Source organism: Elaeis guineensis, chromosome 7 (genome assembly GCF_000442705.2).
Source record: "Elaeis guineensis isolate ETL-2024a chromosome 7, EG11, whole genome shotgun sequence".
NCBI lineage: Eukaryota > Viridiplantae > Streptophyta > Magnoliopsida > Arecales > Arecaceae > Elaeis > Elaeis guineensis.
In genome coordinates this window covers 14,908,610-14,933,210 of record NC_025999.2, presented here as the reverse complement: position 1 = coordinate 14,933,210, position 24,601 = coordinate 14,908,610, and the positions used below count along the sequence as shown (strand labels likewise).

Below are 24,601 nucleotides of genomic sequence, written 5' to 3'. Positions count from 1 at the left end.
TTTCATTAAAATCTAATGGATTGGACCTAACCCAATCTAAATAGGAATCCAATCTTGATTTGGATTTGGACCTAGACCTTGACCTAATCAAATAAGGAACTTAGCCACATGTCCCCACGCCTCTTAAGCCCTCACACCCTATTTTCTAGGCGTGGAAGTGTTTCACAATGAAAAAGGGAGGCATGAAAAAAATATTTCTCCATTGCTGAAAGTGTTTTGGAGAAGGTTGAAAGTGTGTTCTTAATAAAAAATCCCTAGCACAAGTCTATCATTATGTGCTACTTCATAATGACATATATCTTAGTATATATTGATTTATTTCATTGTCATCATATAATATTCCTAATTAATGAATTAATTCTTTTTTGTAGTAATTTTTTGGTTGCTCAAAGATGAGCAAACCATAGCATTCGACCTAACCAAAGGATTGAGCAATGATGATTGATCAAGTTATTTTTTGAATGACTTTTTAAACAGATTAGTCATCTATATGAGGGAAAGGATTAATTTTGGAGCATATTTATAAGCATCAAATAATACATTAATAATTTTATCATGATTTTTAGATACCAATGATGATGGAGAGTAACTATTCAGAGGAATTAATTACCATTGCTCAAGGTCCCAACAATATTGTGAATAGATATAATGGTTTCATCATTAATAGATTTAAATTTCATACAAAAAAATATGAAAAATTTAGAAAAATTCAGAATAGTGGCATCGTGGTGGAAGTAAGTTGGAAGACTTATTATAGTATACTTATGAATATTTTTAAGTTAGATTATTATGAAAAACTTAAAGTTATATTATTTTGATGTAACTAGATGGATATAAACTCACCAAGGGGCTTAAAAAAGATATGAATAGATTTACACTTATAAATTTTTCAAGACTGATACATACTGATGTGCTATTAAAGAATAATCCATTTATTTTTTCATCTCAAGCTCATCAAGTTTTTTTTTATATAAGACTCCAAAAGATAAGGAATGAGCTATTGTGGTAAGGACACCTAAGACTTATATGATATGGGAAAAAGATTAGAAGTAGAGGATGATGAGACTTATATGTAGTCTATGCCTTATGATTTTACATCGACTGATGATTTAAATATAACAAGCTTGGTTAATTAGGATGGATATTGAAAGAGAAAATATTGACTATTTTTAATTAATAAGAGACTTAAGATATATACATTTATTATATTATCATGTTCATTTCGTAGATCTTGCTTCTTGTTAGCAATTTAATCAGTATTATATATATCATTTCATAATTTATGTTATTGATTTTTGTTTCTATTGTGAATGTTGGTGACATCATGGTCTTGACACAGACGATTCGATGATATAGAGTTACATACTTCCCAGGGTGGATTGTCTTTTGATTAGTCCAAATAGTCGAGGCAACTACAGTAGTTTGAGGCCAGTCCTTCATCATTTGCATAGCATTCTGATGTCGGTCGTTCTTTATCCATGCAACAGCCCGAGTCATAGCAGGATCCTCCTACTGTGGAGGATCTTATTATGGATGAGATACATATCTGGATATTTTAATAGAAGTATCATATATTCATGAGTATTAAGATTTAAGTACTAATTTTGTTGATTGATTCTTAATATTAGTTTCATTTTGTTTTTATTGTAGATGCATTCATGAGAGCATAGATTAGACATGGATCCACATGGGCTAGAGATATTTGGCATTTAGTTGAGGGTGAGAGGTTCATCATTTGATGCAATCAGATGGGGTAGCTCATCAACAAGGTGACTAAATTATTAATGAGCTTCTTTGGTACTATCGCACGAAAGGGTCAACTTTGTCCCTTTGAATTATCCTAGATGGAATAATATGCTTTATGCATATAAGCTTCAAATTGTATGATTAGTAAAGATAAAAAGATAACTTAATAATTTATGTTAATTTGTTTATACTTAATTAATTATGTTGTTTAATATTTGAATATCCTTCATTGCTTTGTTGTAGAGTAAATTTATACTCCTTCCAAATAGCAATGAATGGGTGCTGAAGTCCCTTAATCAAAAATGGAAAGAATTTAAGGTAATGCTAAAGAGAACTACAAGAGAGAGGGTTTGGCAGAGGATGATGTTGCTCGTATCTATCCTCTTAATGTAGACCTCATCAATGGAGGAAGCTTGTCCATTATTGGTTCTCTGAGAAGGGACAAGTAATTGTATGCATTCATCATATATCTTATGTTATATTAATTACTAGTGTACATAATTAGATATATATAAGATATATTGCACTGTTTATTTTATTTTGTAGGCATATTTTGATATTGATAGAGTTGCACAAGCAGCTCAATCTATTCCTCATACATCAGGATTTAAGATCTATGCACGACGCAGACAAGAATATGTATGCTTTTTTCAAAAATATTTGGCATATTATAAACCTTTTTAGACTAATTTGATGTATATATGATCCTCATGCTTCATATTAAAACTATGTATCATGTATCATAATATCATGATATGTATAAGTTTTATTGAAACTCTTATAGCTTGTCAATTCAAATTTATGGATTATATATTTTATAAAATTTATGTTTTTTGTAAATGGATGACCATGGGAGGGAGCCTGGTTAGGTGGAGTTTTACATAACGACTCATGTTTATTGAGATGATCGTTTTGTTACTTACGAGTCGAGAGATATATTTATATGTATTTATAATCATGCAATGCTATGATTTATAGTTTTATTTTTAATTATAAAATTAATATATTTTTTTCTTAAATATAGGAGAGAGTTTCATCTCTTGTTGTAGAGCATATTAGTGAGTCCTCGACATCTATGGAGGCCAGTCGTGTTGAGGCTCAAGTGATGACAGAGCTATTGGGATTGAACCGCTATGGTCGAGTGAAGGGTTATGGAGTTGGAGTTACCCCCATTCAGTTATCTGACATACGTCGATACACTTAGGATGCTAGAGAGAAGCTCTAGCATACAGATATTTCTATGCTCGAGGCTTGGATGGAGGCATGGATTGAGTAGCAGGTGGAGGCATGGGTGGAGGCACGGATTAAGGAGCAGTTGGAGGGCTAGATAGAGGGGTGGGTGTGGGTGCAGGCATAGGTGCAAGTGTAGGTGCAGGCACAAGTGGAGGCGGAGGTGGAAGCGATAAGGCAAAACTATGACACAATAATATCCATCATGAAGACTTAGATTGATCATTTGACATCTATGTTATAGATATTTGTGGACTCTTCTAGGATACATATGTTTATTTTTATTCATATACTTAATTATTTAATTTGCATTATGATTTTCGTATTGTCAACACTGAAGTTTTTTATATATTTGTTGTAGTTTCCTGATAGTTCTAGTAGTCATGGAATTACTGACGGTCATGATTCTACGAATGACTAATAACCTGATGCCTCTATATTTCTTTTAAGTTTTATAGATTTTTTTTGATGTCTTCTCTTTAGTTGTGGATTGTAATTTATGAACATGATGGACAGTGTAATCATTACTTTATTGTGTGATATGGAATGTTATTGTGACTTTATATTGGTGTTTGAATTTGTTATAATTGGACAGATTTATGTATTGATTGTGATGTTATATAGTTTTTATTATGTTTATGTTGGTGTTTGAATTCTTGTATAAATGTGTATGCATGTATATTTGTTTGCATACCCATATTCTTTACGACATGTTGATTCTTTATCTTGTTTATTTTTGTGTTTGTTTGCATGGACTTGGTTTTGAAGTTACTATTATCTTTCTCCTTGTAAGGTCTTGATAAGTTATATAGAGAATGCAGTAACCACTCAAACACTACCATGGGAGGTAGTTGCGTTGGGTTGCACCCCTCCAACTCCCACTTATTTACCAAAAAGACCATTCAAACACGACAAAAAGATCTCAAGCAATATTTTTTCACCTGCAGAAGTTCTTGCTGCGCCAAAGTTTTTGGTTAATCTATTTATTTTAGTGGCCTTTTCCCTTTGTTTTTGAAATTCACTTTCTACTTATTTTGAATTTTTCAAGATCTGATTTTGCTGTCAAACTGTCAAGAATTCATATGAGGAACTTCGAGAAAATGCTATCCTGGAAGGTTATAGATGTAAGGACAAGAAATGCAATGGGTTCTTGCTTCTTGAGTCAGGTTAGTCCAACAATGACCTATCTAAACTATGTTAACTAATGAAATGTCTTCTTTATTCAAAATTTCATTTTAATGCTTTATGTCAAATGTTTCACTAAGTACTTCATGCAGAAAAAATGGTTTTCGATGCCAGCAATGTGTATGGAACAAAAACAACACGTCCATTTTTGCATATGTTAATCTACATTTTTATATTTGTATACTTCACATTTGAAATAGACAATCTCTTTTCCTCTCTGTTGGAAATTTATTGTTGTTTGTCTATTGATGCAAATCTATTCATAAGTGATTTTTGATACTTGTGCAGATCTTGATGGAGCTAAAAGACTGAAGAAGTGCCTTAACATATTGTATATCTTTAGGCTGTTCCTCATTATTGTGTCTCCATAAGATTTGTGCGGTGTGGGTGCAACTGTTTATCGCAATTGTATATGTGATACATCTCCCTTCTGTTATATGTTGCGTCGAATATCCTCCATCCTTCCCAAATTCTATTATATGTTGCCAACTAGTTCTTTATCGTCTGCCTAGTTAAAAGGAAGACTAGAAGGTGGACAGCCGTATACTCCAACATGTTTCACGTATCACTGCTATGGTTCATAATGCTGCAAGGGGTATCATAGTTCCACTGAGCTTACCAGCTGTTTGGAATTCCTTGCAGCAACTGCTGCAAGATATGGATGGTGCTAATGGAGTGTTTGTTGAAGATGTATTTTTTAAGTCCTTAATCAATGGGGTGTTGAAGGAGGGGGAGATTCTTGGGTCACTTCGTGGTGGAGTGCAATGCAGAGTACCAGCTATAAGCCTTTTCCTATCTTCTGTCAATACATTGCATTTACTTCTTATCCACAAAAAATTTTATTGAATTTTAGGTTTTCGTCCATGCTCCAAGGGAAGGTGTGGATTCTTTCTTTTCACAGGTTTGAGACATCTGCAGCCCTTGTCTTTTTATTTATTTATCTGCCTATCTTTTTGTGCAGAATGTGGGCGCTTCATCATTTTTTTAGGGTGAGGTGCTGAAGATTTTTTTTTTTTGATTTATTAAAATGCATCTAATTTTAGTAAAAAAAAAATCTGGCTATGAAATTGACAAATGAAATTGGCAGCATGTCTTTATGTTAGCACTGCCCGAAAAATCCACATTATTTCCGATTCATATATTTAGATATTTACTTTGTGTGAGTACACCATTGTTAAATCAGATTTTTATTGCTTTGGGTGTATGAGATATATTTTTACAAAGTTTATTGCTTTAGATTTTTGAGTGCACATTGTATGTTCATAATTTAAGAACTTTGGCTTCTTTGATTTTTGATTAGCCTAATTTTATAACAAGACAACTAGAGCACGAAAGACCTGACAAAAATGGGTTTTTGGTGCATGGAAGATAGATAGCAGCATAGCTTGTTGTTAACCTTAGTTTTCCCTTTCTCTTCCCTTTGGTGGTTTTCTCCCTCCAACAGATGACAAATGATGGTTGGTCTAGCCCCCCTCTCTCTCTTTCTCACTCCTCTTCACCAGTCTCTTTTGGCTGTGGACGGCGGATGGTTGGGTCAGGCCAAGTCGTTTTCTTTCCCTTCTCTTATCCTTTGTATGGATTATTGCCAGGCTTCATCAGTCGCTGGCAAGGTTTGGTCAACGACGCTCTTCTCTTTGTTGTGATGGTTGACGATGTTTTTCCTTTAATGCTCCTTTTCTCTCAAGATGTGCTAGTCGCCGATGTTTTTCTTCGGAGATCGATGTTGATCCATTCCAACGGCAACTTATTAGAGTTTCTCTTTTTGAAATTTAAATTTCAAAATTTTTTGAATGTTGCTGGTCAGAAAATTTGAAATTTGATTTTTAGTGTTGTTGGGTGGGTAGGGATTCCCTTTCACTCTTGTTTTTATGTACTCTCTTTCTTTAATAAATTTTGGTGACTATGTACTATGTGCAGTATTCTCCTTTTGTATCAAAAAAAAAAAAAAACTTTGTTTTCCATAGTTGCAGTAACATGAATGATTAATTTCTTCTTGCAATTGCTAAAATGTGGGATTTAGATTTTTGATATCTCTTCCTGCTGCCTTGCCCACAAGGTTTCATGGTGAGCCTTTCTCTTTCACGAAGCTATCTTAGGTTGGAAACCGATACAAATATAAAGGTTTATGCCAGGTTGAGAGCTGGTTCTGAGACATTTCTGTAATTTGAATATATCTTGATTCATGTAGTGTAAACCCATATGGATGGAACATGGCCTGTATTCATATAGTGTAAACCCACACCACACAATGTACCACAGGTTTCCTATTTTTGACCGTGCTGGTAAATTGGTAAGCAACTTGAACCTCATTATATTCAGTTTGCACACTTTCATGTACTTTGTTCTGATACATTTTCTGTATTAAAGATTGCCATAAGATGGAATGAGCTTCAAGCATTCACCATCAGGTGGTCATGCAACTGGTCTGCTCTTCCTATTGCATTTCTGATATGTTAGGAGATCCATTGCAAGCCTGCAGTAAAGAGAGATCATAATTAGCCCCACATCTTAATTTATACCTTAACATTATTTTTTGAAATATATATGGTTAATTATATATGTGTTTCTTTTTTCTGAAAGACACTGAAGTTCCGACTCGAGGTACTCAACTATTCTTTTGGATTGGCTATCGGATGATGAATACATTGTTTTCAAAGCCATGAATGAGAAGCAATTTTCAGTTGTGCTGTTTTTTATGCAAAATTTTTCATGTCATTTTTTATCATCTGATTTTTCTTCTATCATTAGCTATATCTCATCTTGATAGATTCTCTTGGATTAAGCAACTTTTAGGGTACTTTATGTGGGGCTATTCTCTCAAATACACTTATCTTGCATTTAAGTTGTTGCTGTCTGTAAATGATCAATTTAAGCTTAAGTGGAATGACTTGCAGGCAAAGCAAATAAATGATAACTGAGATATCTTTATATTTTATCCCATTTGTCCTTCATGAGGCATTGCAGTGTCTATTGAAGAACACTGAGAACTAAAGCTGCTAGTCTTTGTGGGATTCAATTTTAGGTCTTCATGCCCCAGATTGGGCTATCTAATGTTATATAGTCTTTATTATGAAACAAGATAATGATTAAGTCATCCTTAATCATACTGGACCTGTGGTACTTTGTTATCTGGATATATATTGATTATGATGTTACACAGTCTTTATTATATTTATGTTGGTGTTTAAATTTTTTTTATAAATTTTGGATAGATATATGTATTATTATATAGATTATTTTCAGATGTGTGTCTTTTATTTTTTTTCAAATTTAGTAAATACCAATGCTTTAAAGCATTGGCAATGGTTACAAATTGCCGACGCTTATAAGCATCAGCAATTATTGTGAATTGATGATGTTTATAAGCATCGACATTAATAAATATACCAACGCTTTTGCTAGCATCAAAAAGTATTTTAAACTTATCGATGCTTTCACAAAGTGTAGGCAATATTAGTTTCGACACTTCATGTAATGATTCTTTTTCGATGTTTTGAAAAAGGACAGATCATTTTTTGTGATGCTTATAAGCATCAGGAATTGAGTATTTTTGCATTGGAATGTTCCATTATACTATAGTGAAAATAGCTGAACACCCCCACTCACTAAATCAACTATCCAGATTAACTAATTCTAGAATAAGTTGATTTTTCCTTCTCTGTTGTGGCTCTGAGGGAGACATTTGTTCCTAAATAGAGTGGAGTTTGTCCACAAGTAGCTTGCTTCATTTCATTTCTTTTTCTTTTTTTTGACAAAAAGCAAATTAATTAATGAGCAAATTAGTGGTTGTTTTCCTAGAATATATGTGCTACTCACTAATAGATCTACTTATATACTATGAAACTAAATAACTTCTTCATGATATGTTGCTGATGATCATAAATCATTATTTTTCAGGCTTAGGGTTCATTATTCATCTTATGAGTGGTGCTTTTAGCACTGTGAACTTCAAGTTTGATATGTGAGAATTTACGGTCCATGGAGTTGAATATGAATCCCAATGGTGCCTTGTTTTGCCAGTTTGAATTTTGCTATAATCCATATTATAGCTCAAAGTGAAATTGAAAATGTGGATCCAAAATTTTTTAGTTGTTCTCAGTTTTGATTCAAATCTAAAGCAGTTGAGTTGTGGGTCTCAGTCCATCCATCTACGACTTAAGTATTTTTTTTATTTTCATTAAGATGATATGTGCCTTTTTTTTTGGGGGGGGGGCGTGGGGTGGGTGGCGGTAGAGGGTTGCAGACTCAAAGGATATGCATATTTGAACCAAGTGGAGGATCTCATCTTTCTAAACTTTTTTCTGAAAAGATGGAAGCTTTATACATAAGCACCTATAGTTGTCTCAAACGAATCAAATTTACACACACATATATATATATATATTAGTTTTGTTTCTTTATTTTTAAGTATAATATCAGTTAGATGGTTGATCCTTTTAGCATTTACATGACCCCAAAAATGTTGAAATAATATGAAGTGCCTTTCTGGCAAACTTTTAATATGCATAGTTTTTATCAAAAAAATAATGGACATAAAGTTTGAACTCTTAGCAATTTTAGATATCCTTTTCATATATTTCTTATATCTCAAGACATATGAACCATGTGAGTAACTCAAGAATAGTTTTTGATTTCTAACATCATGGATTTATGACATATTTGGGGTCACATTGATGTATACACTCTAAAGATGGTCATTTACTAAAGAATGACCAGAACTATGGAAATAGATGAGTCTCATAGCTAAATACATTTAGGTAAATAATGGTAAACAAGTTGCATGACTAATATTATTTGATAAATGAAACAATGCATAGTTAAGTGCTTCTTGAGAAAACAACATTTTAGATGTTAAATCAATTCCTAAGAATATAAATCTAGAGCATTCATGAGATTAAATTAAAAGACATGAGAAATGGTTGATAAAAACAATAGAAAACCATTTGGAGCCCTAGTGTAGGATAATGTCTATGCAATAGTCTCCTGTCTACCCATAGTTTCTTTGAATCCACATGAGGAGCATTTTCCACAAGAGTATATATCCAGTCTTGGCTTTTATAATAATGCAGTAATGTAGATGACTTTTGCAAGTCTACCATGAACTATTAAATAGAAATTGATATTGTCTCAAACATGCAACAAACCAAGAATAAGCTCAAGAACAAAGAAAGTAATCCTACCAACTATACTCTTTAAGAAATGAAAAAGCAAGTCCTATCAACCTTCAATCTAAGCATTTCTTTCTATCATAAGTTCCTAAGTTAGTTGCCAGATTAGTTGGTGAGCTGGCCCATCTATGGTGGTGGTAGCATTCCTATTTGCTCTTGAACTATCTTGAATAGAGGTGGTAGCATGCGGTACACTCCGGCCACCTCCTGCTCTAGCCCCTATCAGTGGTCTCACCACCATTTGTCCAAACACTAATCTTTGGCTAGAGTCCCCTTCGCAGTCTTAGCATTGATCCTTGGATATTAACGTAAGTCCCATTACTGATCAGGAGATAGCCTTTTAGAGCAGCATAATTTCCTTTGAGGGATTCAAGGAGCTTGCGAAGTTAAAATCGTTGGGCCTCTGCGAGGGAAAGCATCCCCTCGGTCTCCTTTTTCTTTGCATACAACTCTCCATTAGCTTATTGCTAGCATGCAAAAAATTTCTACTTCAGCTATGGTCTGACATCCCTCTACTTCCTTCTCTTTCCCATAGAGTGCAGCTTTAGCAATCTTCTGCTTCTTAATTATACAGCTTCCAATTGGCTACTTGAACCTATAATTGGAAATATTTGGTAATTCAAAAAATATGTTTTAATAGTCTATATCTTCGGAAACTTATCCTCTCTTTTGCTCAAACAACAAGGGTAATGAAGGGAGCCTGAAGGCTAATAAACCACAACATTCAACAAAATTCCTTGATGTGTGGGACTTGAATTGAATGCAGACCCCACATCAAGAAGGGAAGAGCTAGGTGTGGCATGGAAGTAAATCTAAATCAACATTCTCACTGATTCATGTAATGAAAGAAAGATTAATCAATCAATATACAAATTGCATTGCATTTTTTGAAAATGTCCTATCAGATCTGAAACTAATTTCTAGAGCAGAAGCTATCGCTTATGTTTAATAGTTAATTAACTACTTAAATAACAAGACAACATGACTACAACCTTCTTCTACTCTTCCAAATGAAAGCTAGTTAGGATTAGTTAATTAAATAACAAGATACCATGACTAAAACTTCTTCTTCTCTTCCAAATGAAAAGCTAGTTAGTTAATATTAGTGAGTCGATATGCAAATTGTATGGCATTGTTTGAAAGTATACTGACAGGTGTGAAATTTATATATCAAAAGCTATCACTTATTTTTAATGGTTAATTCAAATAACATGACCACCTGACAAAAAATTGTTCTTGCTCTTCTAGGTGATGGATTTCCTGTGAAAGCTAGTTACAATAACTAGTCATAAAAATATTAAATCTTATCTTGAAAGACATAGCAGGAGACCTTTGAAAACATGTTTAACTCATGGAAAAAAGTCTAATTTAGAAAAGAAATATAATCAGGGATTAACAATTCTTTTGAAATTCTATGATAACAATATATTTTTTTATATGTTCCTGGCAAAAGGTCTTAGCCGCTTAAGTAAAACACGTTACGGAGGGATTAAGCTAGGAAACTTGAGATAATTTTGTTACAAAAGCATATCTATTTACTAAATAAACCAATTATCCGACATAACCAAGGGAGGATAACTTTGTACATTAATAAAGTCTGTTAAGAGTAGCTACGGAAAGTCATCTTTATATATTGAGAATCAGTATATTTTTTTTGCTTTTGTGAGTCAATTTGCTCGAAGAAGCAAAATGATGCTTGTAATTACTTGAAATAGTAAAGCAAGTATAAACAAACAAATTTCCTTCCTATACATGCGCTGCCTAAGTTTCCTAGATAATTATGTACTATCCCCTAAATAAACTCAATCCATTCCCCTAATGTCACATTCCCACTTTTTCTATGAATTGATGGGATAGAAAACATAGTTAAAAATTTGTAAATCACAACTCCTAATCATTTAGTGCCTGCTTAAACAAAATTAGCTCCAGTGGTGAAGGCCCACTAAAATTAGGCTTTGGTTTGTTGCATTAATAGCTGAACTTAGATTAGAATCCAATCTAAAATTTAAAGAACCATGATTGATTTAAAATAGACTTAAGACTAACTAGGATATATGGACAGAAGCCAGAGTTTCAGTTTTTGGGGGGATAGTAATTGAGAATTAGGAAAAGATATAAGAAAATTAAGGTGACAAAAAGATTTAGGATATTCTATGTAAAAATATATTGAAGCAAAGAAAAGGTTATTAATATGATTTTTTTAGGTATTTAAAAAAGTTTATAGCAGACTAAAGAATTAACGATAAGACCTTTACAATAACATCTATCATTGACTTGAATAGAAAATGAATTTATAAGGCTGCTTCTTAAAAGATATCATGACAAACTTTACTACCTTCATGAACAATAAGACCTCTAAATAATAAAGTATAATTCTTGTAACTTGAGAACAATTCAAAGAATCATTCATCTAAGGATCATAGACTGATGGAGAATATGCAGCAAAGGTTTACTACCTTCATCTCATAATCGACGGTTTTAAGAGCCTTAAGACCGAGATGAGCTCATAACATTGCACATCTCTTGAGCGGAAATATTCAAAACTCCACGATCGCCGGAGTTTCTGATCCCAAAATATTAAAGAAGGCACATTTGGGAAGAACTGTTCTGCTGATTCAGTTGATAAAATTAGGTATTTCAAATTTTGCTGGTTATTGCGTATCAGTTTTAAACTGAATAACCCCAAACACTCAATATTTTCTCTATGATGAGACCTGAAGATTGTATCTTGGAATCCAAACCTGAACATATATTAAGATTTTTGAGGGTTGAATTAAAATTTATTGTTGAAGGTCTAAAGAAAAAAAAATTTTAAATTATTTTTTATATAATATAGAGTGTTTGGAATTGTTCAGATTAAAGCTGACACACAATAACATGCAAAATTTAAAATGTCTGATCTTACCAACTGAATCAGCAAAACGATTCTCCCCAGATGTACCTTCTTTGATATTTTGGGATCAGAAATGCCGGCGATGGTGGAGTTTTGAATATTTTCGCTCAAGAGATCGGCAATGTTATGAGCTCGGATCACGGGGTTGTCTTCATAAGGCTCTTAAGACCGGCGATGCTTTGGTCTCCACTTCTGGCCAGATAGCTGAAGAACTCATGCCGGCTCACGTCGACGAGCTGCTCCACGTTAGCGTTATAGATTAAAAGGCCGAACTGATTCAGCTCCATCGGGACCTTCTGAAACTCTTCTTGTCTGAAGGACTTGTCCCCTGGAGATCTCCTCCATGGTCACGGGTCTCGCCTTCCTGGACAAGGTCTTTGACGTGGTTGGAGAGCTGGTCATAGGTGGAGATGAGCCAGGCGTATCTTATGAGGCTCTCGTGGTCATCGACATGAGGGCCGATGGTGAACACAGCGGGGACGATGGAGGGGAGCTTCTCGGCGCTCACCGCCTGCACCTCGAACCTGTAGTTCATTGGCGAGACGTCAACGACGGTGCACGACCGGCCCAAGAGGATCCATGCCTTCTTCTCTAGCTTTATATCGGTGATCCCAGCGCCGGTGATGGCCAGCTACCACGACGCGCTCGCAACCTTGTACCACAAAACCATTCTTTTTTTTTTTTTTTCCTCCTTCCTTTCGCACAAAGGTTTGCGTGAGAAGATGGATGGGTTGGAGGGCAGATTAATATACAGAAGCTGAGAGTAATCCGGTCTCTAACTCCGAGTCCTAGACAAGGAAGAAGACACTCGTTCATCAAATTCCCAGCCCAACCCGGAAAAGGAAGGGCTATTTTTTATGGGAAGATAATTAATAGCCTTGTTATCTCATTGGAGTGATTAACTCCGAAAAATAAGTGGTTAAAGATACTAAACTTTTATTTCATTTTATTTTTTTGGTAAAGTTTAAAAGATACTGATTTGGTGGCCTATAGAATATTTTCTGTACTTTGAAATCGATGTTGATTAGACTAGAGTTGTGCTATGGCCAAAAGCCGTTGGATTCTTATTCAAAGGAGCCTAATGGAACAAAAAATCATTTAGTTCAGAGAAAAATTTATTGGAACAAATTTGGCACATTTCTCTTAATATTAATTTTAAAAAATTAATAAAATTAATAATTTTTTTATCATCAGAGTTGCAAGTTTTCTAATATATATATATATATATATATATATATATATATATATATATATATATATATATATATATATTTTCTCATTTTTAGCACGCACTATTTATATAGAGAAAGATGAGAATAATTTGGTATCTAACCCCAAGCCCTAAATAAAAAAGAGGTTCATTAACAAAATTTCTATTAGAACCCCAAACAAGAAGGGCTATTTTTTATGGAAAGAATAATTAATAGCATTATTATATTATGAGAGGAATTAGTTAGCTCTAGAAAATAAGTGGTTAAAAAAAATACTATTTTGAGATTGGTGAAGATTAGACTCCAATCCTTTTAGGGCCATTGGATTCTCATGCAAAGGAGTCTAATAGGGGATTAGAGGTGGACTTCAAAATTATCTTAATTCACAGTAATGGTTCCCACATAAGTGGAGAAATTATTGAGTATTTGCGATGAAAAGCTTTTTCCATCGCAAATACTCAATTATTTACGATAAAAATTTTTCATCTCTAATATTTGAAAAAAATAAAAAAATTTAAAAATTTAAAAATTATAGATTATTTACGATAAAAATATTACATCATAAATAATAGAGTATTTATGATAAATAATATTTTTCATCACAAATATCAATTATTTACAATGAAAGTTTTCATCGCTAATATTTGAAAAAATAAAAAATATTAAAAATTTAAAAATTATAAATTATTTATAATAAAAATATTACATCGTAAATAATTGATCATTTATGATGAAAATTATTTTTCATCGTAAATGCTAAATTATTTATAATGAAAAATTTTCATCACCAATATTTTGAAAAAATAAAAAATTTTAAAAATATAAAAATTATAGATTATTTATGATAAAAATATTACATCATAAATAATATAATTTTTGTAATGAAAAATTATTTTTCATCATAAATAGTTGATTATTTATGATAAAAATATTTTCATTACCAATATTTTTAAAAAAATAAAAAATTTAAAAAATATAAAAATTATAGGTTATTTATCATGAAAATATTTTATCATAAATAATTTAGTATTTATGATGAAAAAATATTTTGCATCATAAATAGTTTATTATTTATGATGAAAATATTTTTATCACTAATATTTCTAAAAAAATAATAAATTTAAAAATATAAAAAATATAGATTATTTGTGATGAAAATATTACATCATAACTAACTTAGTGTTTGCAATAAAAACTTATTTTTCATCATAAATAGTGAATTATTTATGATAAAAAATATTTTTATCATCAATATTTTAAAAAAATAAAAAATATAAAAAATATAAAAATTATAGATAATTTCTGATGAAAATATTGCATCATAAATAATATAGTGCTTATGATAAAAAATTATTTTTCATCATAAATAGTCAATTATTTATGATGAAAATAATTTCATCGATAATATTTTAAAAAAATAAAAAATTTAAAAAATATAAAAATTATAGATTATTTATGAAAAAAATATTACATTATAAATAATATAGTATTTATGATGAAAAACTATTTTGCATCATAAATAGTCCATTATTCATGATGAAAATATTTTCATCATCAATATTTTTGAAACATGATAAATTTAAAAAATATAAAAATTATTGATTATTTATGATAAAAATATTATGTCATGAATAACATAGTATTTAGAATGAAAACTTATTTTTCATCATAAATAATCAATTATTTATGATAAAAATATTTTCATCATCAATAATTTTAAAAAAATAAAAAATTTAAAAAATATAAAAATTATAGATTATTTGTGATGAAAATATTTCATCATAAATAATTTATTATTTATAATAAAAAATTATTTTCATAATAAATAGTAATTATTTATGATGAAAATATTTTCATCACTAATATTTTGAAAGAAAGTGAGAAATTTAAAAAATATAAAAATTATAGATAATTTATGATGAAAATAATACATCATAAATAATATAGTGTTTGTGATGAAAAATTATTTTTCATTATAAATAGTCCATTATTTATGATAAAAATAGTTTCATCACCAATATTTTAAAAAAAATAAAAAATTTAAAAAATATAAAAATTATAGATTATTTATGATAAAAATATTGCATCATAAATAATATAGTGTTTACAGTAAAAAATTATTTTACATTGTAAATAGTCCATTATTTATGATAAAAATATTTTTATCATCAATATTTTTAAAAAAATGATAAATTTAATATAAAAATTATAGATTATTTATGATAAAAATATTACATCATAAATAACTTAGTGTTTATAATGAAAACTCATTTTCTATTGTAAATAGTCAATTATTTATGATAAAAATATTTTCATCACCAATATTATGAAAAAATAAAAAAATTTAAAAAATATAAAATTTATAGATTATTTACAATGAAATAGCAAAAATATCATAAATAATTGACTATTTGCAATAGAAAATAAGTTTTCATCATAAATACTTCATTATTTATGATGAAATAATTTCATTGCTAATAATTAAAAAAATTAAAAATTTAAAAAAATAACTTTTGATACTAAAAAAGAATCATTATCTCAATATCTAGATTTTATCAAATGATGTAACAAAATTCTTCATCCATAACCGAATCAACCGTCTATAAGATCCAGTAGCAAACTGCCTCAGAAAAAATTAAATGCGAGGAATTTGATTCAGATGAAATATCAACTTCCAACTATATAAAGAATAAAACCTTATTAACTATTCAATGGACTAAATTGTGTCATTTACTTCTAAACCATCCCAAAAAAATTTGGCCAACAATCCCTTATGACAATAAAATCTTATAACATCTTTAACAGAAAAATATAACTTCTTGAATGCTATCCTTAATCTACAGTAGATGATGCACCACAGCAATCCGATCTCTGAAACTATTAATTGATGTCGATCCTCTATCAAAAAGATCAGACTCTATATAGAAACAAAGGCTAGCAGATCACCTAAAAATTAGTCCAAATAAGGTATCTGTCAAAATATAAGAACACGATCAAAATTTTTAACTCACGTGTAACAAAGATTGTTAGTTAACATCTGTAATGTTTCAGCAAAAAAATAGTTATCATCCAACAGTACATGATAATGTGTTGGTCTGCCGATCCCTTAAATAAAAATAAAATATAGATAAATTGATAAAAAATATTTTGAAAATTAGATAAAACTAGATTATGCAAATAAGCCCCTCCTAACCTCGAGAAACAAAATAATGAGAAAAAAAATACTAAAAAAATAATATCTTTATACCAGCATGGCTGCAAAGATAGAAATCAAATTCTGTCAGATTATAAATCCTTGTGCCGATCATAGTTCTTAATCATATAAAAAATATCACTAAATTTTTAGATCACTTAATTGATCAACTGTTGCTCCTAGATTGATTTTGATGATTACAAAACAGTTTGAAGGGATACAAATATTTTTTATTTTGAAAAGTCCTTATGCTCTACAGGGGCAAAATTGTAATTTTATCAAAACTCTGATTTGATAGTATCATCTTGTAGAACAAATGATTTGTGATCTATTGGTGAAGATTTCATTATTTTTGGACTTATATTTTTGAAGTTATGAAGGTTTGAAGTGCATGAGTCGACTCATGAGTCAACTCATGGCACAATGAGCTGATTGGCACGCAAAAATCCTGTTGGCACGCGACCTTTTTGGCTTGGCACGGCTTGTGAGTCGACTCATGAGTCGACCCACAAGGCATGAGTCGACTCATGAGTCGACTTCTGTTAGTGTGGGCCAAAATTTCCAGAAACTTGATTTTCTGGATGTTGCAACAGAGGTCGACTCATGAGTCGACCCCTGAAGCATGAGTCGACTCATGAGTCGACCCCTACGACGGGATTTGCCTGTAACGGCTAGTTTTTGGCCAGATTTAGTTGCTTTTAATGCTCACCTTTTGTGCTCTAACGGCTCTTTTTCTGCCTAGTTTGTTTTCCTTTGTTTCTTAAGGCTATAAAAGGTTTCAAAAGGTGGAAAACAACAAGAAGAGACATAAAAAATATCCAAGAGGCATTCAAGAGATTTGAAAAGAGAAAAGAAAGAGCATTCAAGAGGGCATTCAAGTGCATTCAAGAGAGGGTTTCTCAAGCCAACTTCTCAACCTCATTCAAGAGCTCATTTAAAGCCTTCAAGAAGCCTTCAATCAAAGCTCACCAACTCCTCAAGCATTTATTCCTTTTCTCATCCATTTTGAGGAAATCAAAGAAGGGCTTCTTCTTTTGAGTAAAGCGTATTTATTGTTATACTCGCTCATTTAAGGAGCTATTCTTGTACTTATTTGTGCTCTAAACTGATTTTATCTTGTGAGTAATTGTTTTTGTTTTGGAGGGTTTCCAAAACAAGGGAAGGTTGATCCGAACCTGAAATCGGAGTGTATTGGGTCGGCTTGTACCCGGGAAACAAGTGGACTAGCTTGGGATAGCTAGTGTCGGAGGTTTCGATGTTTGTATTCGGGTTGAATACAAAGTATAGTGGATTGGAATTCCCAAGTAGGAGCTTGGGGAGTGGATGTAGGTGCAAGGTTGGCACCGAACCACTATAAATCCTTGTGTTTGTGGCATACTTTATTGTTTCTCTTTAATTCTCCATTATATCCTTGCATTCTTGCTTTAAGTAATTAATCTCAAACTAAAGTCTCTCTCCTCATTCATCAAGCTTTTGATATATATTTTTCATAAGTAATTAGTTAAGCCTAAATTCTTTAAAACCCAATTCACCCCCCCTCTTGGGTTGCATAGCTGGGCAACATCAACCCTAATAAAACCATATGAACATAAAATGGCTCATTAACATATTTTAGATCCACAAAAGCATGCATTACAAAGGATAGCCAAGCTACTTTTTCATGTACATAATTTTTTTGAAAAAAAATCACAAATTAACTATTTATATAAAATTTTTTTATTAATAAAAATTAAATTTTTGATGAAATTATTTTGAAAAAATTTTTTGGACCAAAATTTTTTAGATTAAAGAAAATTAATTTTATTTTTCATCACAAATATTTTTTTAATGTCATTTTTTGTTATTAAATTTTTTGGATGAAAAATTTATTTAGTGAGAAAAATCTAAAATTAATTTTTTATGAAATTATTATTGGAGAAAATTTTTTTGCTAAAATTATTTTCGATGAAAACTATATTTACATTGTTAATAAGATTATTAATGATGAAAATTTAGTTTGCATCATCAATAATTTTTTTTGCAAAATTTTTTAAGAGGAAAAAATTTTTTAGTGGAGAATTTTTATTTTTTGGAGAATTAATGGCAACAAAAATCTAATTTTTGTTGCTAATAATTTTATTGATGATGAATTTTTTTTCATAGCAAATAATTTTTTTAGAGGGAAGATTTTTTTAGTATAGAATTTTTTTTTACGAGAATTATTCATGATGAAAATTTAATTTTCATTGCTAATAAGCTAATTAACGATGATTTTTTTAGATTTCATCATAAATAATTTTTTAAGAGAGAAGTTTTTTTCATGGGGAAAATTTTGAAAGGAATTATTAGCAACAATTTTGTTTTCATTGCAAATAATTTTTTTTAGCGAGAAAATTTTTTTTGGGGGAAAAATTTTTTTTGACGAAAATTATTAGTGATGAAAATTAAATTTTCATTGCTAATAACATAATTAATGATGAAAACTTTTTTCATCATAAATAATTTTTTAGAGAAAAAATTTTTTTAGTGGGGAATGTTTTTTGTTGTTTAACAGAATTATTAGTGATGGAAATTAAATTTTCATCGCTAATAATGATTCTTTCAATGCACATCAAGTCAACGTCGTTTCATGCAAAACCCTCTTTCACCCCTTCTCCCCTCTCTCCTCTCTCCTCTCCTCTCTCCCTCTCCCTAAGCTCTCCTCTCTCCCTCTCTCTAAGCTCTCCTCTCTCCATGCTCTGCCCCTCTTCTCTTCCCGCTGGCGAGCCCCTCTCCACCATCGCCATTGCCGTCTGCGCCGCTCGCCATTCACCGTCTGCTGGAGGTAAGGTTCTAACCCTTTTTTTGTGTTGATCGGGCCACCGAGGGGCAGAGCCGTCCGCAGGGGGGTGGGCCATGGGCGGCCAGCGGCACCATGGGGCCGATAGGGAGGGGGTCGACTGGCAGGAGGTGGTCGGCGGGCGAGGAGGGGGTCGGGGGCGAAATGGGGGTAGGATGGGGTCGGGGGATGGGATGGGGTCAGGGGCGGGATGGGGCCAAGGAGGGGGCGGCCGACGGCGATGGAGGTGGGGCTGGGGAGGGGGTCGGCCGACGGGAAGGTGGTCAGCCGACAGGGAGGGGGTCAGGGTTGAAACATGGCCAGGATGGGGTCGGGGGGGATGGGGTCGGGGAGGGGGCTGCCAGTAGCGATGGAGATGGGGCCGGGGAGGAGGTCGGCCAGCGGGGAGGGGGTCGGGGGTGAAACGTGGGCGGGATGGGGTTGGGGGCGGAATGGGGCCGAGGGGGATGGGGTAGGGGAGGGGAAGGCCGACGGTGATGGAGACGGGGTCGGGGACGGGGTCGGTCGGTGGAGATGGGGTCGAAGAGGGGACGACCGATGGTTGGGGCAGACGGGGTTGGGGAGGGGGCGACGGCGGGGAGGGGTGGGTGACGGTGGGGAGGGAAAAAGGGAAGAGAGAAAGGAGGGGGAAAAAAAAGAAAGAAAAAAGAAAGAAAAAAAAATAAAAAAATAAAAAAAATAAAAAAAATAAAATATTAATAAAAATATTTAATTATTTGATTAATAAAAATAAAATTTGGATCACGATCTGAATTGGATCGAGATCGAGATTCGGATCGAGATCTCGATTCAGATTGGCATCCAGATCGGAAATTGATCGGGATCTGAGTTAGGATCCGGATCGTGCGGGGTTGGAGAGGGTGGCGGTGCCACAAGGCACAGCTCGCGAGGGGTGTGTGATGGTGTCGGTGCCATAGGAGCGGAGGTCGTAGGGGTCGAGTCCGAGTGGCGTGGGGTGTGTGACGGCACTGATGCTGTGGGAGTGGAGATCGTGGGGGCCAAGTCTGGGAGGCGCGGGGTGTGTGACGGCATTGGCATCATAGGAGCGGGGGTCGTGAGGGCCGAGTCCGGGCAGCACGAGGTGTGTGACAGTGCCGGTGCCGTGGGAGGCCGAGTTCGGAGCTCATTTACGAGAAAAAATATTTAGAAAAAAATATGACTAGGTAAAAAATATTTAAAAAAATTAAAAATTATTTATTATTTTTAGGTAAAAAATATTTTAAAAAAATAAAAAACTATCAAGTCCTCGAGAATAGATTTTGTTATTATTATTTTGTGTTAATATTATTTTACATGCTCAACTGCTTATAGTTTATTTTATATTTGTTGCATAAATTTTTTAGTATTATTACTGAAATTCATAAATTTTTTTGTTCTGCTAGCACAATGCACAATGCTGTTGCTTATCATAATTTAATTATTTTATGTGCTTTTTTATATATTTTTATTTATTATAATTAAATATAAAAAATATTTCTATTTTAGAAAAAAAATTTACTGAAATTTTTTATGAAAAATTTTAATACAGAGTTACTCTTTTTTGATAAATTAGAAATTTATTTTCGAATGTATGTTCCGAGATGATAGTTAAATTGTATTGAGCAATAGATTTTCGTTCAAGAGTCGATCTTGATCGAGATCGACTTTTGAATGTCCTGTAATCGGATTTTTTGGAAAAGTAATAATCTTATTGTTGGATGTCCTAGATCCCAACGCAGATCCTAATCAGATCTCGATCTGGATCTCAATCTAAATCGAGATCTCGACCTTGATCCAATTCAGATCGTGATCTAAATTTTATTTTTATATTCATTTATATGTCAAAAATTATAGGTATGACACCAAGAGATAGACGATGACGTTCGCATTCGCAGTCTACCCCGAAAGTTGAGGCACCTTCACCGATTTCCACAGCCGCACCAGCTCCATCGCCAGAGGGTCCTGCACTGGCAGGTCCCTGTAAGACGGGTTTGAGTGAGGTGGGTCTGAATGGTATTATTATACTTTTTATATAATGATATTTGATTTTTTTATTTAGATAGCTATTATACTAATGATTGATTTATTGTTGTTTTAGGCCAGTCTCCACCAGTAGTGAGGCAAGGATGAGGTCCATCGAAGAACCTTGCTCTAGAGCATTGGAGATGCGAGCATCCGGGATAGTGTCTCCATATCGAGATACCATTTGGCTACACCAGGCCTATTAGGAGATAGTGCGAGCCGTGGCAGATTGAGTTGGGCATCATATGCTGCAGCTATGCCCCCATGATGCTTTTCGATTGGCATCACATTGTACTGGCTCAGAGAGATATTTTTTACACTCAATTACAAGTAAAATAAATTATATTATGAATATTTAATTAGCATGGTATTTTTCTAATATTTGTTATTGGCAGGGTGTTTTTGATATTATTGATTTTAAGGAGGATCATATGCGGTGAGACATGGATGCTTATTTATCTTTGCATTTCAATGACTATCGCCATCACATCTATCAGCATTGGTACTATGTGATGCAGGATCATGGGATGGAGGCAGCACAGCAACGGCCTTATGACAGCATTACTATGGATGATTGGACTATCATATGCCTGACATTATAAGGATCCGACATATCAGGTTACACATCTAAACTTCTTTTTTTTAGAGTTTAATGATTGAATCATTTATTCTTAAATTTAGTTTGTTACCTACTAATTTGACTACTAACTGTATAGAGAAGATGTGTCTAGAACGTCGCAAATCAGGCTAGATAGATCATACCACATTATGAGGGTTCAAGAATGTTCGCTCATCACATGGAGCAGATGGTAAGTAATTTTTAATTAGTATATAATTTTCTAATTATTTAAAAAAAAAATTAATTAATTATTCCAAATTATAGAGAAATGCTGAGAGTGGCGAGCTTCCTGGTAAGATCGATATCTACCAGCAGACCCACCAGCAACGGTCAAGAGAGTGGACGACGGGGAGCCAAGAGCTCTTTGTATGTTTTTTCAATTATTTTTTATTCACAGTTTAATTTTTAGTACGAAATTAAAATAGCTATAACTTTAATTTCCAGGACCATATGATAGACATCAGATTCCAGCCTACTCCTAAGGGCTCGACCGCACCCATAGATGACGAGATCTGTGATGAGGTGCTTGGTATGAGACATTGTTATGTTAGGGGTCTAGGGCATGGGATCACTACTCTCTCATCCTCACGCTCATCCAGGGCTGACATCCATGCTGCCTGCGATGCTCGACTGGCAGAGGTGCAGAGGCAGACTGAGCAGCGAGCTGATGAGTTGACTGCATGCGTCAATGAGTACCAGTGACTTTAGATCCAGATGATGGAGTGGATGTTGCAAATAGAGCAGATGATGTAGCTGATAAGATAGCAGCAAGTCGATCCGAGCTTATCCGAGCGCTCTCCTTCCCCAGCCCGTTCTCCTTCTATAGATGCCGACACTTGACGGCTTATTTATGTAGATTTTTATTTTTATTTTAGACTTTTTATAATTTTAATTTAATATAATAAAATGATGAAATTTATTTATGAGTTTATTATGTGAATTTTTTATTTTTAATTTATAAAAAATATTATAAATATAAATTAAATATATATATTCGTAAATTATTTTTTAAAAAATATCTATAAATTATTAGTGATAGAATTATTTTTGATGAAATATTGATCATGAAAAAATATATTAGCGATGAAAAATTGATCGTAAATAAATTTTTTAATAAATTTAAAAATATTAAAATTTTATATTAAATTAACAGTGACAAAAATATACGTTAGAATTTGAAATATTTGCAACATAAAATATACATCACTAATATTATTTTAAATTTAATTTTTATAAAAATTTTTAATTAAATTAATATTGATAAAAATATTTCATTAAAATAACTATATTTATGATGAAAAATTTACATCACTAATATTTTTTTAAATTTAATTTTTATAAAAATTTTTAATTAAATTAATAGTGATAAAAATATTTTCATCATAAATAACCATATTTATGATTAAAAATTTATGTCACTAATTTTTTTTAAAATTTGATTTTCATAAAAATTTTTGCTTAAATTAATAGCAATAAAAATATTTTTATTGCTAGTAATTTAATATTTATTAGCGATAAAAATTTTTGTTGGAAATTGCTATATTGGCGATGAAAAGTTTACATCGCTAATATTTTTTTAATTTTTTTTTCATAAATTTTTAATTAAATTAATAATGATGAATAAAATTCATCATAAATAATTTATTTTGTTGCAAATTATATTTTTTTATGACTAAAATTTTTTATTGTAAATAGTTTTTTAAAAAAAATAATTTTTTTAACGTCGAAAATTTTTCATCGATAATATTTTTTATTTACGATAAAAAAAATTTTTTGTCGTAAAAAATTATCAACGATGGCATTATTGATGACTAAATATTAGTGATAAAATTTTCATCGCTAATAACTATTAGTGACGAAAATCGGCTATTAGTGATGAATTTTTTTCATCGCTAATATCTTGTTCTGTTGTAGTGCATGAAGGCCTTCAAAACAACCTATCTGCAAGATCACCATCCAATATAGGAATAGACCGATTTCTATATGCTTGCCAACAACCATAAGATCGTTAACTTTAATGTTCATGCCAAAGACCAAGTATCATCTGGAGCAGGCCAATATGCAATAGGAATGTCTAAAATCCATAGGTCCTGAATAACCTCAATAGAAGTGCCATTACCCTCCATCCATCTAGTATTAGAAAAAATCATGGGAGCAAATGGACAGTTTCTTCCAAATAGGTGAACTAGCTCATGGACACATTGGAGTAGCGTAAGCAACCATGCCCTATATTTTGCTCTCACAAGAAAAACCCACAACCCCTCTGTGTCAACATAAAGCCACTCTGAGCCACCAAAGAAGTAAGACCCAAACTACCTGCTCGGATCAGCTAGGATACACAATCCCAACATAGTAAATTTACCATCCTAGAAGCAATTGAGGAACCCAATAAAAAATTCCTCATTATGCCTTTCGGTTGTAGTAACACCTTCGTAGGAATAGTACAATTGGAGATCAAACAAATGGGAGGAGTAGAAAAAACTAACTTGGTCAACATATGTGACTCTTCCCGTAATAGGGAGTGCTTTCCATTTCTA

General features: G+C 32.4%; 3 pseudogenes; 1 reads left to right on the top strand and 2 right to left on the bottom strand.

Annotated features, from left to right (window-relative positions):
• Positions 1 to 578: 578 nt before the first annotated feature.
• LOC140859281 (uncharacterized) lies at positions 579 to 2,971 on the top strand (annotated as a pseudogene).
• Positions 2,972 to 9,434: 6,463 nt separating this feature from the next.
• On the bottom strand, positions 9,435 to 11,791 carry LOC140859280 (flotillin-like protein 4; annotated as a pseudogene).
• Positions 11,792 to 12,359: 568 nt separating this feature from the next.
• On the bottom strand, positions 12,360 to 12,892 carry LOC140859279 (flotillin-like protein 3; annotated as a pseudogene).
• Positions 12,893 to 24,601: the final 11,709 nt, after the last annotated feature.